This window comes from Oreochromis aureus, linkage group 7, assembly GCF_013358895.1.
Source record: "Oreochromis aureus strain Israel breed Guangdong linkage group 7, ZZ_aureus, whole genome shotgun sequence".
NCBI classification, from domain to species: Eukaryota; Metazoa; Chordata; class Actinopteri; order Cichliformes; family Cichlidae; genus Oreochromis; species Oreochromis aureus.
The window spans coordinates 1,402,271-1,419,518 of NC_052948.1; the positions used below are offsets into that span (position 1 = coordinate 1,402,271).

The 17,248-nt window shown below is 42.0% G+C and overlaps 1 pseudogene; it reads right to left on the reverse strand.

Annotated features, from left to right (window-relative positions):
- Positions 1–2,146: 2,146 nt before the first annotated feature.
- Positions 2,147–9,967, reverse strand: LOC116333334 (annotated as a pseudogene).
- Between the last annotated feature and the right edge of the window lie 7,281 nt (positions 9,968–17,248).

Below are 17,248 nucleotides of genomic sequence, written 5' to 3' on the forward strand. Positions count from 1 at the left end.
TTACAAATGTTTATTGGATTAACTACACTTATACAGACTGTATATAACTACCACCTCTAAAATGTTCATTTGCAGAGAAAAGACACAGACAGACTATGCTTACAGGATGTGATGTGACAACACTAATGAAATATTGATGTGTCATATTTGTTCAAGACGTTTTCTTATGGGCAAAAATATTAAAATCATGATGAACAGGGTGGTGATTCCTATGACTTTGTGTATGTAATTTGGAATTTTTACAAATGTGGGCAAAAAAATAGATACATGATATCATTTCATTCATTTCAAAGGTTTATTTGCATGACGCACAAACAGACACAATTGAAAGGTACAAATGTATTGTGCATGAAACGAATTCAAACGTGGTGCAGATGTGTGTCACAAGTTGATCTGGCTGTAGGCTGTGGCACTCGGCCAGAGGTGGCGCTGGTTGATTCGATCCATGTTAGTGCACACAAAGTAAACTGCACGCTTTAGTTGTGAAGCAAAAACGCTGAAATCGGAGAAATAAAACGTGCGAGGGGAACGATAACGACGACAAGAGTCTCCCGATCGTTTACTCTTCCTGTCCCGTGAACAACACCGGCGTGGGGTTAATTGTTTGCTGTTTTCGCGATCGCGTCGCGCATGAGAATATCACCCGGTAAACTCGCGACATTTTTAAACATTTTGTTGTTCAACAGCATCAAGACTGATGGAGTGTGTTTGAGATAACCTCACAAGTGCCACAGATGACACATTTGGCGTTTTTTTGCTGGTTTGTCGGTAGCAGCTCCTGAAACGCAAGTCTGCCACACATCTGTTCGACCAACGCCAGTTAATCTGGAACACCGGTCCCCCAGGTCAACAGACCAGCTCCTCCTGAGTGTGCCCAGGACTAATCATAAGCTCAGAGGGGATCGGGTGTGTGCTGTGGCAGCACCAAAATTGTGGAATGAGTTGCCTTTACATGTTAGACAGTGTTAAGGGTTCGAAATTGAGGACGAGAGTAAAACAACGATGGTCCAGAAGAGCATGATCAAAACAATTGATTTTAATGAATACACGCAGCGTGGGGAGATGTAAACTGCAAAACATCAGTTGTAAACCTTCGCCCAAAAATACACTCCAGATTGCTTTAATAACATCAGGGTATTATAACGCCCCCTCTTGCATTTACAAGCACATAATTTGCATCTTAAGAACATTATTTGCCTCTTTTACAGACAATGATCAATTCTAAGAGATAAATGCAGACACAGAAGTTCCCCTTTCTGGCATCCTTTTCCAAATATGGTGATGAGGTCCCCATGGACTTGTCCTCCTTCCGTCACCTGTTACTAGGCAAACTCAAATGCAACAAGAAGCTGAATACATTCAGGCCTTTGCTCAGCTACTATTTTACTGTAACAATACACTCAGCATATAAGCTTTTAAGATTATAAATTTAACTCAACGATTTAAAGTGGTTATAACTGCACCTGTAATACAAATTATAACATAATGCCAGCAACTTCAATAAATGCTTTGATGAAATGATAATTAATGCAATGATAAAGATGATGGTTATGAACAGTAACCGTAAAATAATTCCTGTAATTCTACAACAGGCACCTTCCTTATCTGTTTTTAAATCACGTCTTAAAACACATTTATTTACCTTGGCTTTCAGCACAGCAGGACTTGTTGATGTCTCTTAATATGTTTCTTACTAATTATATTATTTTTAATTTTAAGATATTCTATATGTAATTTAAACTGTTTTCTCTTTGTTTTATATTTATAGCACTTTGGTCAACATTGTTGGATGTAAAGTGCGTTATAAATAAATAAAAAAAATAATCTGCTGCTGATTCTATAAATTTAGATATAACTATTCTAAACTTTATCTTTACATTTTTAATCATCTTTTATATTAAGAGTGTGAGCTCCTCTTTATTTTTCTTTTTTCCTTTGATATTTTACATTTAAAATAATCCATCATTTTTTAAAGTTTTAAAAATTATGGATTATGTCAAATATTTGAAATGGTCTTGATTTACAAAATGTGCTATAAACGTATAGACAGGTTCAACTGTTATAAGGGAAAGTAATGAAAAACTAATGAAAGTAACCAGGAGAAAAAACTTCTGTATATGTTTTTATATATTGGCTAAAACACAAATATTATAAAAGTGCATTCATTTGAACTTTGTGATTACAAACAGTGAAAAACAAACACAAAAAATACAAACAAAAACAGAATTTCTTTAATTAGAAACCGTTTTCACCTCTAAACTGTCGGCCAGGCGCCAAAATTCAGCAGAAAAACCAAACAACAAAAGTCAAAGGTAAGAAATGAGACGCTAACGCAGTGAAACCGAAACAAAATGCAAAATATAATAATGCAAAGTCAGAAATGTTCATACCTGACACATAGTGGCTTCAAACCAATGCTTTATCATGATGTATTTGTGGACATTCACAGGCTGATGTATGTGGAACATGTTTTATTGCACATACATGTTGATTGCTCGATTGCTCATCCGCTCACAGGACACGTCACATTGTCTCAGATTATTTAAAGGTTACTTAATAACATTCAGTAATTTCAGGGAAGATATTTCTGTACTTCTTGCGGACGACCACAGTGGTGACTCCCTTTACATCTTTCAGTCGGTCAGAGTCAAAGTCCACCAGCAGCTTCCTCACCCCAGTCCTCATGGGTGAGAAGGACACCACAATGGACACCGTCTGTCCTGGAGAAATGTCCCCACTGGAAAAGAAGATGCATGTGTTCTTCTTTATTTTGTTTTTTACTGACTGCTGTATTTGTGCCTCAGTGCCACATTAAAGTCATCAGGAATAACCTACAAGGGCAGTTTATTAGAATCAAGCTACTGGTTCACACATGGAAAAATCCCTGTTCAAGGACTGGACTGGCCTTTGGCCCAACTCTGTCCAGCCCCAGAAAAACTGTATTATCCTGAGGAATCCAAATGACCACAGCGAGACCCTACTGCGCTAGGCAGACTGTAAAACACTGATACTTTTAAGTGATTGAGAAGGCTTCTATAAGTATATACTTGTAGTCTCTAGATAAAAATGCCCACCCACGCACTCATTTATTCCACATTTTCCCAATGTTGGACCCATGCCTCATTCTTTATACACGCTGCAAGCTTTGCTTTGTGGTCTAAACTTTTGTTCTAAACAGCAGATCCATTACTTACCTAACATGCATCTTAGTGGAAGAGAGTAGGCCTGCACCCTCCAGAGTGAACACACCTCCTTTCAGTGGAACTGGTAACGGATTGGTGAAGGAGATGGAAGCTTTTACTTGTTCACACACAAAAGCCTTCCCAGGAACCTGGAGAAAGAGGAGACCGCTCTGTGTTCTAGAACGTCTACAAAGTATCACCAAACACAAATAACACAGGATGTCATGTTGTTTGGTTACATTATTTGAAATGTGTCTAAATTCAACCAAATTTCTTTCTTTGTGAAGATAGCGAGTCTTCCTGCTTACATTTCTTCTTCTTTAGGCACTAAAGAAACATCACCAACAAAACATCTGTGTGTCCCACCAGGTTATTATAGTCCAGTCTAAGTAAACGTCAAACTAAAACCAGATGTGGAAAAAAAAAAAAATTAATTAAATAAAATAGAAACAAAAATAAAAAAATACACTCTTGAAAAACTTAAAAATAAGTGAAATGATTTTGTGGACTTGAGGTCGTTTTAGTATTTGTCACTTTGGTTAAAATGGACGTGTTACTGAAACTGACTGTCTACAAGGCTGTGAGTCACAAAGCGTTTTCATTGGAATACTGATTTTCCAGAATCGTCCTCTGACGTGTCCCCTCCACACAATAATAACTGAAAAGACTGAAACTAGTAAAAACTAAAGTGAAAGATTTTCTAACAATAAAATCTAAACTGGAACAAATAAACCAGCTCTGACTTAAAAACCAAAAGTTAAAACTAGTTAGAAAATATAAAACTATAATAACCCAGGTGACCCCTACAGGTGTTCCCACCTGTATGAAGACTTCAGGTCTGCTGAGTGGGATGTCAGTCACAGTCAGGAGGGGCTCGTTCTCGCCTGGAGCCTCTACAAATGCTTTCACCCTGATCAGATGATCGTCTGAGACACACTGGGCATAGTCATCGTAGCGCAGACGCAGCACTTTCTGCTGAGCTGATAACACACAAACACACAGCATCAAACAGCATCCAGCTCTTACAGAATTACAAGAACGGCTGAGATGTTACTTTGTAACATGTCAAAGCTCATCTAGGCTGCTGACCTTTGTGAGCAGGCACCATCACAGTGGTGGTCTGCCTCTGGCAGTTCCCCCGATGAAGAGAGCTGTAAGTAACAGCCATAGCCAGCATGGTCAGCTGAACATGAGCATCCTGGTCTCCTTCATTCTTCACCTACTGACAGAATGACTGTGTCATGAATTCAGGTTTAATTCATCCACTCATTTAGCTGCAGTGTGAATAGTCCATACCTCAATAATCACATCAAAGTCTGTCCCAAACACAGGCTTGGCATGCTTGATGGACAGCTGCAGTCGTCCTGGTTCTGAGCTCTCACTGGGGACATCTGTCACCCGACGCCCCGCCTTCTCGTACACTTCTCTCTCCTTCTTGGATCCTGTGGAGAAGAGGTTGCGCCATGAGCACATAATATGCCACAGTGCTACAGCTTCAGAGCATCCATCAGTTATATGATCTTCCTGTGGTGTTATGTTTTTTTACATTTTAAGGTGAATCAATAGCAACGTGATATTTTGCAATCAGAATATTAAAGCTCTAATAGCATTGTTACGTGTGACATACTGACATCTGCTTTCCAACTAACCTTCAGGATATTTGTAGTGCAGAGTGACATCATCTCTGAAGTCCCCATAAACACTTTTGGTGCTGATGTTCCTACCCACAGTGGCATGGTCCACTCTGATCTGTAATAATCACAGGCACAGCGGCCATCGGAATTAAGTTTGTTTCTGTCTGTTTATCTGGGTGAAAACACAAGAGACAGATGCTTGAAAAGTGGGTAAATGATCAAACTGGTAACACGTACTTTTCTCCGTTGGCCATTTCTCTGAACGATCCAGTGGATGATGTCAGCGTTCACCTCTGCAAACACAAACGGAGCATCGTACTTCACTCCCAGATTTCCCTCCTTGATGGCTGTCACAGGGCACGGACCACAGCGGAAAACCCCTGAAGCACAAAGGAGGAGGCGTTTACAGTGATTATGTGCAGCATGTACATGTTTTAGCCTTCGGGATCACATGGCTTGCCAGTTAAGTACGAATAAGGAGATGTTCATTTCAAAGCCAAAAAGAGAACAGTACCATCGCTGAGTTCTTGAGGGGTGGGATCTAAAACCTGCCAGCCATCATTTCCTTTGGGGAGATCATCTCTCCTCATCCAAGACTCCACCCAGCAGTGGAAATTCCTAAAACCACGAGGATGGAAAACATATCACCTTCCTTTAGATAATGCCATATTTATGTATTTTTCCTGATTGTAGGAGTTCCTGTGATCCTACCAGCTGCTGTCTCTCCCTCCTCTGCTCTCCAATGGTTGCAGGTTTTCATCCAACAGGAAGTCTATAGAGAGGTTTCCATCGACATCATGAGCTGAGGAGAAGTTGGTGATGAGGCGTGTTGGGATTCCCAGACAGCGCAGCACTGTGAAAAGATCACGCCTCCACTGAGACAAATGATTCGTTTCTACATCCGATGTTGTGAATGTGTTTGTGCTGAAGATTTGGAACAATGGAAATAGTTTAAATGACAACTGCTACAGAAGGGATGTTTGTTAAAGGAATGATTCAGCGATCCTTGAATGCAGGGAAGTCTGTGTTACCTGTACATGCAACAGCAGCAAACACCCAGCACTGGCCATATTTCACTGCTCTGACCCCAGCTTTGCTCCACTGACGGAGGATCGCACGCTGCCGGTCCACTGGTGCGGTGCAACTCCATCAGAATGCGGCTCAGTCCAGCGCCCAGTCAGCACTCCTCTGTCATCATTAGAGTTCACCTGCAGGAGTTCACCTATCAGACTCAGGATCTCCACTGTGACATTCATGGGCTGCAGATCAGGTTCATCATGCGCTAACATAAACTAAACCAAATGTTTTTCCTTGCACTGTTTTCAAGCCGTTAACATTATTTTCAGTGGAAGCCGGAAATGGTTCTCACCATTGCAGCGATGATCCTGCTGACATAGACGGGGTCAAATCTCTGCTCAATGTCCATCTGTGAGTTTCGCAGAGCATCGTTGGAGTTATTCAGGACTTCAAAACAGATGTCCATCACATAGTCCTCAAACTGCAGGAGAAGGAGAACACCAGTGAGAGAGACCATAGAAGAGTGCCCAAAAACAGAAAAGGCTTTTCAGGAGAGATTTCCTAAAGAACATTTTTCTAAATACGAAATGTTTCCCATTGGCTGCCCAGTGTGTGCAGTAGGGGAAATAATTATTGGATTCCCTGCTGATGACTTTTGATCCTCAAGAAAAATAGAACTTGGTGAAGAAACTCTCTCTGACAACCACACGTGTCAGGGGGCATTTTGGTCCACCCCTCCTAACAGAAGCACTCCTTTAGGTTCATTGGCTGCTCCTTGGCAACTCGAAGCTTCAGCTCCCTCCACAGTTTAGTATTATTATTTCCCCCACTGTATGTGTGCATCTGTTACACCCACAGTCTGCCTGTTAGTCATCCTCTCTGCCCTCCCAGCTAGCTGTGAATGGGTGAGCCTTTGTTTGTGTGGTCTGGTTACATTCTGACACATCTCATCCAGATCTTTCCTCCAGCCAACTGACAGATTTTCTGATCCAGCCAAAGCCTGAGAGTCTCTGCCACACTGCTGTGACAGTTCACACCAGCCCCCACTGGGCTGACAGACACAGATGTATTCAGCCCAGTCACACTTTAAATGTTTGTGTGTGTTACCTGTCCATAATTCCAGTGAGTGCTTTTGATGTATTCCCAGGTCCCCATGTAGATTATTCCGTCTTCGTTCATGATGTACTCCTGAAGCTGCGTCTCGTCGGGCAGGTACACCACATCATCTGGTAAACGCATAAAGACCACAACAGTGTTGCAGCGTTTGGATGATGCTGTCACATATTTTTAGACTGGCATTGTTCAGCTGTTTCATAAACGCAATACACAAACTTGAGCTGCTACGTGTGTCTCTGATCCTTTGTTTACTGTTTTGCTTTCAGTTCATATGTCCTCGTACTATCATGATCTCTAAAAGTCTAAATAATTAGCTGAAAAATAAAAATGGCCAAAGCTGCATAAGAAAGAGCAAAATCTGCATTGTGTGAAGAAATCAGAGACACAGAGAGCACACACTTTACCTTTGCACCAGGGGTTATAGAGCAGGTGGAAACTCATTTTGTCCTTTCTCTAAAAATGCGTCCGTCCGGTGACATCAGCAGCACAGCCAGACTGTACCCGCCAATTATAGCATCAGCTGGACTGTGCAGAGTCAGCAGCATTTCATCTTGTGCTCCCTGCTGGTTAAACCACCACTTGTCCCCAGCTCCACGCTCCTTCTGAACCTTGATCTCCACCTCGTCTCTCTTACCTGATGAAACAAACAAAGCTTTCTGGGACAGAAACACAAAAAACAGCACATATAGATTTTTTGCATTTGATTTCTTCTTCTTCCTTTACTATGTAAGTACAGATATAAAAGTAAGTTGTTGTGTAACTCTATAACTATATAGTATAACTTCTTATAAAATTCACAGGTCAGTTTGAAATCCATCCATCGTCGTCCACTGATCCAGGCCTGGGTCTCAGGGGCAGCAGCTCTTAGGACTATTTTTGTGTGTACACCCATCAATAACAACAATTTCTTTCCAAATTTGCCTCAAAAGAGCATCAAGTTTCATCTTTTATATCTTTACAGCTCCTTGCTGGTCAGACTGTACTCACCAAGGTGCAGGACCAGATCCAAGTGGTGTTTGGGGGGCAAAGAACCATTAGACTGCACAGTGATGGAGAAGGGCTGACCCCTACGGACAATCAAGCGCTTTCCATTGATCTCCCTGGTGTGGTGTGCCGAGTTGTTTTCAGGACTTCTCAGATCCACATCACTAATCAAACCTAAGACGAACAATAGAGACAAAGTTCAGCAATCTGTCTATAATACAGCTGTGTTATTATGGTTTAATTATATAGGTTGAGTCATACGTGGGGACACATGTCAAAATGTCTCTTTGATATTTAATAGACAGATACAGACATAAACCTGAAACATAAAAGTTGAGACTTACTGCTGCGGTTTGCCATTGCGCTGCTTTGTCTTTAATGACCGATATGTCGCTCTACGTGTCTTGACACAAACTTGCATGGTATCCATCACAGTTCTGTATTTATAGAGATGTCCTACCACACTTCTGAAACACACTCAGTTGACCTCTTTGTGACTTTTCCACACCCTAATGTATAAAGCAACACTTTTGCATTAGCATATAACAGAGAAAAGGGAAGTTACTGGTTATCAGTAAACATTTTAGAGAGTGAAAGAGGAAACACAACCAAAACCGATGGTCATGTCCTCAATTTTTCTGATGTAAGATGTGTGTTATGGGGCAAGACTTAGTAAGATATGAGGTTATGTTGAGTCACATTTATGTTTCTCAATATTTCAGCAGTAGAAAGACCACGTGGCCCCATTAACATTAAAAATTGTTCTCTTCAGAGGACATTCAGTTATGAGCACCTCAAGAAATCTCTCTATGCAAAGGACAAGGCTTTAAATCAATAATGACTGGCTGTAATCTTCTGGCCTACTGGTGACACTAGATTAAAGCAGATATGACGCTTTAGTTTATTTATTATTGTGCTATCTACTGTACAATATAAAGCGCCTTGAGGCGACTTTGTTGTGATTTGGCGCTATATAAATAAAATTGAATTGAATTGAATAGTGGAAATCACCAAGTGGGTTCAGGAACATGTAAGTGCAAAAAACAGAAACATGCATAAACCTGTTTTTTATCATTTTTTTCTAACTTCATCGTCCTGAACTCATTCTAAGATGATCACAAACCAAAAAGTGGTTAGAAAGAGGAGTGAAAGAAGCCAAATATGTCAGCGTTTCCCAACCACTGTGAGAAATGACCAGGTGCTATTAGTTCCACCTGATTGGTACTCTAAGGGATCGGTGTGAGTTGCGAGCAGAACAATAACATTCTCTTCCACTAGAGGGCAGTACAACTACCTGCTGTACTTGCCAACTGCCAGTAAAGCAGAAGAAGACGAGAAGAAATTACATTATAGCCATGGTGTGAGTGAGACAACGGAGCGCGTAATAGCAATAGATAAATATCTGAAAAGAGAAAGTCAGTCTGGCCTGGTCCTGGAGAAACCTCTGACCCAGATGAAGGCCCAGCATGAACAGTGGTCAGAAGAAAGCAAAAAGGTATTTTGGGGACAAACCGAGCCAATTCAGTTATACCTGGTGAGCGGGAAAAAATTGTCAATATGCATTTTGTGACATTTTTGTTTGGTGGTGTGCCGTGTGATTTTTCTAATGTGAAATATGTGCCGTGGCTCCAAAAGGAAACACTGCTCTATGTTCACTGTGAACGACCATCTTTGAACAGAGGGCGGGGCTTACGACACCAACTGTCTGCCATTTATAATCCAGTTTTGAGATCCTTCCCAGACGCCTTGACGCCCACTCACATCCTGGGTTATCTGACCTCAGGAAATCACATGATACGTGATTTACATGAGGGTTGCTGATGCCAACAGACTCAATAAACTGATCCTTTACGGTGCGTTCACACCGAACGCGATAGACGCGACCAGAGCTTCAGGTTTACATGTAAAGTTAATGGAGGATGTTGGGTAGATAGCTTGGACTGGGAGGACTGTAAGGTGCTAGTAGAGCTGGGCGATAGAACGATAACGATATGTATTGCGAAATAACTTTTTCTCGATAGAAAAATGAAACTATTGCGATAGACCTCATCTCTCTCTCTTCCTGTCTTAAAAAAAAGAAAGCACAGCCAATCCAAATTAAGTAGCGCAGAGCCGAACCAATCACAGCCGCAGCGTTAGGTCACGTGACTTGTTACGTACAGCACAAGTGCCAAGCCACACATGTGTATTTGTTTGGGAAGCAGCCAGCCGCCGTGCCGGCCGGGTAATGGAGAAAATGAGTGTGCCGACTAGAGAAAAATCAGCCGAGAGCTTGGGTGATCAGGCTACCGAAGAGAACACAGATGACGGTTCCAATGGCGCAGAGATTGTCGAAAGGAAGGGCCAGAGAAGTTCCGTAGACTGAAAGCTCTAATTCGTCATCGAAAACAACCAGGAGAATCCCTGCGAAGCAGCAACAGTCAATTGAGTCAGCTTTCTCCAGCGTCTTACCATATGACAAAAAAGCTAAGAGACATAGCGACATAACGAATGCCATAGCCTACCGTCATGCTAAAGACATGCTACCAATAAACACGGTCGAAAATGAAGGATTCAAGCAGCTAATTGAGGTAATAGCTAAGCTATACAACAAGGAGAGATTGAGAATTTCCTTTTAGTTCTCAGTTTATTTGATATTGACAAAAGTTAGTCAATTTTGTCTGTTCTTCTGTAAAACAAAGTAACTTTATTTTTAGAATTAATATTTTGTTTCTAAGTGGAATTGACAATTTAGTGGTCTGTTTTGTTTGTTCTATTTTGAAACTTAAACGCTTTAGCGGCTGCCTTTTGTGTAGTTTGCAATATTTGTCTTTATTTATCTGAAACTGAAGCCTCATGTTCCTTAAGTACATCTGCCCTGTTGAACTTATTATGGGAAATAAATATTTAAATCAAAACAAGCTGCTGATTATTTCACATTTTACTTGTGAGCAACGGCACATTTAAATCTTACAAATATAGTTATTTAGCTTATATCGTGACATATGTCGTTATCGCCTGAAATGAAAAAAACATATCGTGATATGAAAAAATCTTATATCGCCCAGCTCTAGGTGCTAGTTCAGATTTGCAGCTACCACTCCCCGGAGTGTCGGCCAGAACACTGCTCAAGGCCAGGATGAATGTTCAGAAGGGAGACAATGAAGACACCGAGGATAGTGCAGACTCTTGTATTGACTTCACACAGTTAAAGGTAACAGAGGAGCAGGTATTGCATACAGGTTTAGGTGCGTGGGCATGAAAGGAACAGAAAGAAAATACTACATTACTAAAGTGTTCACAACAATAACTCCAGAGTACATCAACATAAACACAGGTGGGAAATAAACTAACATCCCCTTTAATACCATAGGCCATATATTACCCACGACTCACTTATAGACCCACTGAGAGAGCTAACACAGTACACAGTTATACCCAACCACACGGCAGGAGAGTTAGCTTAAACAGCTTGGCACCCGCTAACGGCACAGACAGAAACATAGTCATTTCCCCCCTAACCTCAGTTACAGTCCCAAACACATCTTATTATCACATCCTCACACATCACAAACTTACGTTGCTCATTAACGCACACTTCTCACGGAATGACCAATTCTCTGCCTGTAATGTGGAGCAGAAAAGCTCAGGTGTCTTGCCCACGTCTCTCCCTGCCCACAGTCTCTCTCATATAAAGCGGTGGGGTGACCTCTACTGGCCACTCTAAAAAACTACAGGTGAACAACTGAACAGAATAAAACCGTAACTACGGGGCCTTTTGTACAGAGGAGCGCGATGAAGCGCGACTGCGGGTCGCGCGAAACTTCAGAAGCAGATTTGCGAAAACGCTTTTCTGCTTGACGCGTTTGAAGCGCGAAGTAAAACACGCGCTGCAGTTTGTGTGGTGCATTTTGTGCATTCGCACTACCGCTCGAGTTGGAAAAATCTGAACTCCAGCTTCAAGTCGCGCTGCGACAACCAATCAGGAGCCTGGTGATGTGATGCTCTGACCCAGTGTTGCCAACTCCTCAGTAAGGAAAATCGCTATTGGCTGTCCTAAAAGTCGCCAGAAGCCGCTAAATGACATCATCGCCTAATTTGCATAATTGGTCATGCTAATATAATTGTAACCTACGTTGTTGGAGAGAGAAATAACATTGTGGAAGAGACATAAAGTGAGTAAAAAACGTCCTAAATGCATTTAGAATTTATTTAGAACTACAAATTAAATTTATTTTAGCAATTATTGCTTTTTTTTTTTAAAGTCAGAATTCCAACCCTGCTCCTTTATCCGGGCTTGGACCGGCAAAAAGACCCGAAAATAGGCACTCTGGTGGAGTTACTTTGTGTGTGTGTGTGTTTATAAGTAGTTTTAAACCTGTTATGCTGTTTCCACAAAACAGCATAACAGTAAAAGAAGAACTGACTGCGTTACAGTCAGTGCGGGAGCAGCGGCTTCGCTCATGCGCGATTCATTTGCAGTTCGGACGCATAGGTGTGAACATTGTCTGCCCTGATAGCAGCTGGGGGAGGACTATCCTCCGCCTGTGAGCGCTTTGGTACGGGCGAGGTGCCCACGGCAGCACCCGCTGCTTGTTGAGAGTAAAAGCGATACCCACTTTCACGTCAAAAAGTCGTCATAAATAAATCTCCAATAACACCAGAAAAAGTCGCCAGATTTGTCGCTAGTCGCTTTTTAGAAAAAAAAGTCGCTAAGGGGTCTGAAAACTCGCTAAATATAGCGACAAAGTCGCTAAGTTGGCAACACTGCTCTGACCTAGTTCAAAGGGCCAGGTCCAGCCAAAGCCATTCATTCTAGCCATCAGTAGTTTTCTGATGAGGCAGCAGGCTCTCCAGGGCAGAGACAATGTTCTTATTTTTCTCCTCCTTCTCCCCTGAGGCTCTTCCACTTTAAGCTGGGTCCTTTTTATTCTTGTCTCTCTGTAAATAGTTATATTTTATATATTTATGTTTAATGTTTTTCTGTTTGAGCATCTTAATATTATTTCAAATAAATTTTTGTAATGACTAATGTGTAAGTCTAATGTGTAAGTCTGTTACTGTTACTATTTTTACCATTTCTTCTTGGAGCAACTGTAACCCACATAATTTCCTTAGGGATTAATAAAGTATTCTGATTCTGATTGTTTCAGGATACATGACCTGCCATTATCCAATGACATATCTACTTACCTGTATCTTTTGCTCATTTCTCCTCCTCTTCTTTTCTCTTTTTTCTAAACTGAGGACCTGATGGTTTTGACCTTTTCTTGTCCATCTTCCACTGGTTTTAATTTTGCACTCCAGTATGAACACACATCCCCCAACCCGAGGATCACCACAACATAACCTAACAGACCTACACCTTAGCTCACAGATTCACTTTGTCTAGGGTTTATTTCTGGGATTTCGCACAACCCAGGATTCAAATCATGAATACATAATGGGCTTGGATTTACAAATTTATGAATGAAATGCGCTCTATTTGGAAGCAGCCGGGGCTCCGCCCCTTTCGATGGGTTGTGTTTGAGACTTTAAATCATGAAACTATAAATTATAAATTTTAAATTGTTATTGATCCCTTTACCCCGAGTCCTAAAGTGTATATTTATTATCTTACTCTTCTTATATTTATTGTTTGTTTACTTGCACTGCTGTAACTGGAGCCTCATCGTCTCGATACTGGACTGTATGTAGCGGAGATGACAATAAAGTTTACTTTGACTTCAGCAGCATGCAGGCGCACCGAGGGCTCTCGCGCTCACTTTTCACGTATAGAAAAAACATCGGTGCAAATTATAAGTCTGTATCATAATATTTGGTGTTTTCGTGTTTGTTGGTTTGTTTTTATTTTGTTTTATTTTGCGGGTCGGTTATTAGATGCTGCTCCAGCCAGCCAGACAATCCCCCGCAGCCCCGCCGCCCCGCCCTCTCCTCCCTGTGCCGCTAAGCAGCAGTGCAACGTGCAAATGGGTGATAGAAACCCGATCGGTGCCTATGCCATCTCCAAAATGCGCTGGCATGACGTCGGGGCAGCATGAGTACGAGCAAATTTTTTTTGTTTGTTTGGTTTTTTTGGCCGATGCCCGTGATGCCGCCCTGGGCAACCGCCAATGTCCTGTATCAAAAACCGCTACTGGGTCTGGCAGTACTTCCTCCCACATTTCCGCTTCACGCACGTGAAAATTGCATATTTTAAAGGGCGACCAGTTCACTTTGGACGCTTTGAGGTGCGAATGTTCACGCGACCAGCTAGGGGCGTCTGGCGCTTTTTGGTCGCGTCTATCGCGTTCAGTATGTACGCACCGTTACGGATCAGTTTATTGACGGTGCGTTCACACCGAACGCGATAGAAGCGACCAGAGCTTTAGGTTTACATGTAAAGTCAATGGAGGAGCGCGATGAAGCGCGACTGCGGGTTCCGCGACAAATCAGAAGCAGATTTGTGTCGTGAAAATGCTTTTCTGCTTGATTCGCGCGAACAATTAGCACGACTGGTGCGTTTGAAGCGCGAAGTAAAATACGCGCTGCATTTTATGTGGTGCATTTTGTGCAATCGCGCTTATCGCATCTGCCGCTCAAGTTGGAAAAATCTGAACTCCAGCGTCAAGTCGCGCCACGACAACCAATCAGGTGACCGGTGTCAGTAACGCTGTGACTGACTGAATGGAGTCACAGCATCAGCAGGACATACTGATAAACACCATGGCTAATCACCCCGAGCTACATGACACCAGCTGTTTTCTATACAGAGACAGGAATAAAAAAATAAACATTATAAAGAGGTTAAACTATTTAGACAGAAAGGCTCTTAAGAGGTTTGTGGGTGGCTCTTAAAAGAGCCGTTGTGGCTGCAAAGGCCCTGCTCTCTCTGTCGAGAAGTGAGCCATGAACAGCTTCCTCACCCTGACACCCAGGCCTGATGGCTCCACTACAGCACGTCCCGCGCCGCTCACATATTATAAACTTTTACTAAACGCAGACAGATGGACAGGTGCTCTGCAGGTGGGATTGAGCGCCTGTAATTGGTGTCTAGGCGGGCGATGCTTGGACCAACACAGGACAGCAGCTCCTCAAACTGGGCGAGGGAAAGACGGTGGTACCGCTGAAAGCAGCCGTCATCCAGACGCAGCTCCTGGAGCAATTCAATTCAATTTTATTTATATAGCTCCAAATCACAACAAAAGTCGCCTCAAGGCGCTTTATATTGTACAGTAGATGGCACAATAATAAATACAGAGAAAAACCCAACAATCATATGACCCCTATGAGCAAGCACTTTGGCGACAGTGGGAAGGAAAAACTCCCTTTTAACAGGAAGAAACCTCCGGCAGAACCAGGCTCAGGGAGGGGCGGGGCCATCTGCTGCGACCGGTTGGGGTGAAAGAAGGAAAACAGGATGAAAGACATGCTGTGGAAGAGAGACAGAGATTAATAACAGATATGATTCGATGCAGAGAGGTCTATTAACACATAGCGAGTGAGAAAGGTGACTGGAAAGGAAAAACTCAATGCATCATGGGAATCCCCGGCAGCCTACGTCTATTGCAGCATAACTAAGGGAGGATTCAGGGTCACCTGGTCCAGCCCTAACTATATGCTTTAGCAAAAAGGAAAGTTTGAAGCCTAATCTTGAAAGTAGAGATAGTGTCTGTCTCCTGAATCCAAACTGGAAGCTGGTTCCACAGAAGAGGGGCCTGAAAACTGAAGGCTCTGCCTCCCATTCTACTTTTAAATACTCTAGGAACAACAAGTAGGCCTGCAGTGTGAGAGCGAAGTGCTCTAATAGGGTGATATGGTACTACAAGGTCATTAAGATAAGATGGGACCTGATTATTTAAGACCTTGTATGTGAGGAGCAGGATTTTGAATTCAATTCTGGATTTAACAGGAAGCCAATGAAGGAAGCCAAAACAGGAGAAATCTGCTCTCTCTTTCTAGTCCCTGTCAGGACTCTTGCTGCAGCATTTTGGATCAGCTGAAGGCTTTTCAGTGAGTTTTAGGACATCCTGATAATAATGAATTACAGTAGTCCAGCCTGGAAGTAATAAATGCATGAACTAGTTTTTCAGCGTCACTCTGAGACAGGATATTTGTAATTTTAGAGATGTTGCACAAATGGAAGAAAGCAGTCTTACATATTTGTTTAATATGTGCATTGAAGGACATGTCCTGGTCAAAATGACTCAAGGTTCCTCACAGCATTACTGGAGGCCAAGGTAATGCCATCCAGAGTAAGAATCTGCTTAGATACCATATTTCTAAGATTTTCAGGGCCGAGTACAATAACCTCAGTTTGATCTGAATTAAGAAGCAGAAAGTTAGCGGCCATCCAGGTCTTTATGTCTTTAAGACATTCCTGCAGTTTAACTAATTGGTGTGTGTTACCTGGCTTCATGGATAGATAGAGCTGCGTGTCATCTGCATAGCAGTGAAAATTTATGCTATGTCTTCTAATGATGCTGCCTAAAGGAAGCATGTATAATGTAAATAGAATTGGTCCTAGCACTGAACCCTGTGGAACACCATAATTGACCTTAGTGGGTGAAGAGGACTCTCCATTTACATGTACAAATTGGAGTCTATTAGATAGATATGATACAAACCACTGCAGTGCAGTACCTGTAATACCTACAGCATGTTCTAATCGCTCTAATAGGATATTATGGTCAACAGTATCGAACGCAGCACTGAGGTCTAGCAGGACAAGCACAGAGATGAGTCCACTGTCAGAGGCCATAAGAAGATCATTTGTAACCTTCACTAAAGCTGTTTCTGTGCTGTGATGAGCTCTGAAACCTGACTGAAACTCTTCAAATAAGCCATTCCTCTGCAGATGATCTGTTAGCTGTTTGACAACTACTCTTTCAAGGATTTTTGATATGAAAGGAAGGTTGGAGATTGGCCTATAATTAGCTAAGACAGCTGGGTCTAGAGATGCTTTTAAGTAAAGGTTTAACTACAGCCAGCTTGAGCGCGGTGGTACATAGCCGATTATTAGAGATAGGTTGATCATATTTAAGATTGAAGAATTAATTAATGGCAGGACTTCTTTGAGCAGTTTTGTAGGAATGGGGTCTAAAAGACACGTTGATGGTTTGGAGGAAGTAATTATTGAAGTTAACTCAGAAAGATCAATTGGAGAAAAGAGTCTAACTTAACATCAATGGTACTAAAAGTAGCTGTAGATAATATTACATCTGTGGGATGATTATTGGTAATTTTTTCTCTAATGATAAAAATTTTATTTGTGAAGAAGTTCATGAAGTCATTACTAGTTAACGTTAAAGGGATGGTTGGCTCAGTAGAGCTCTGACTGTTTGTCAGCCTGGCTAC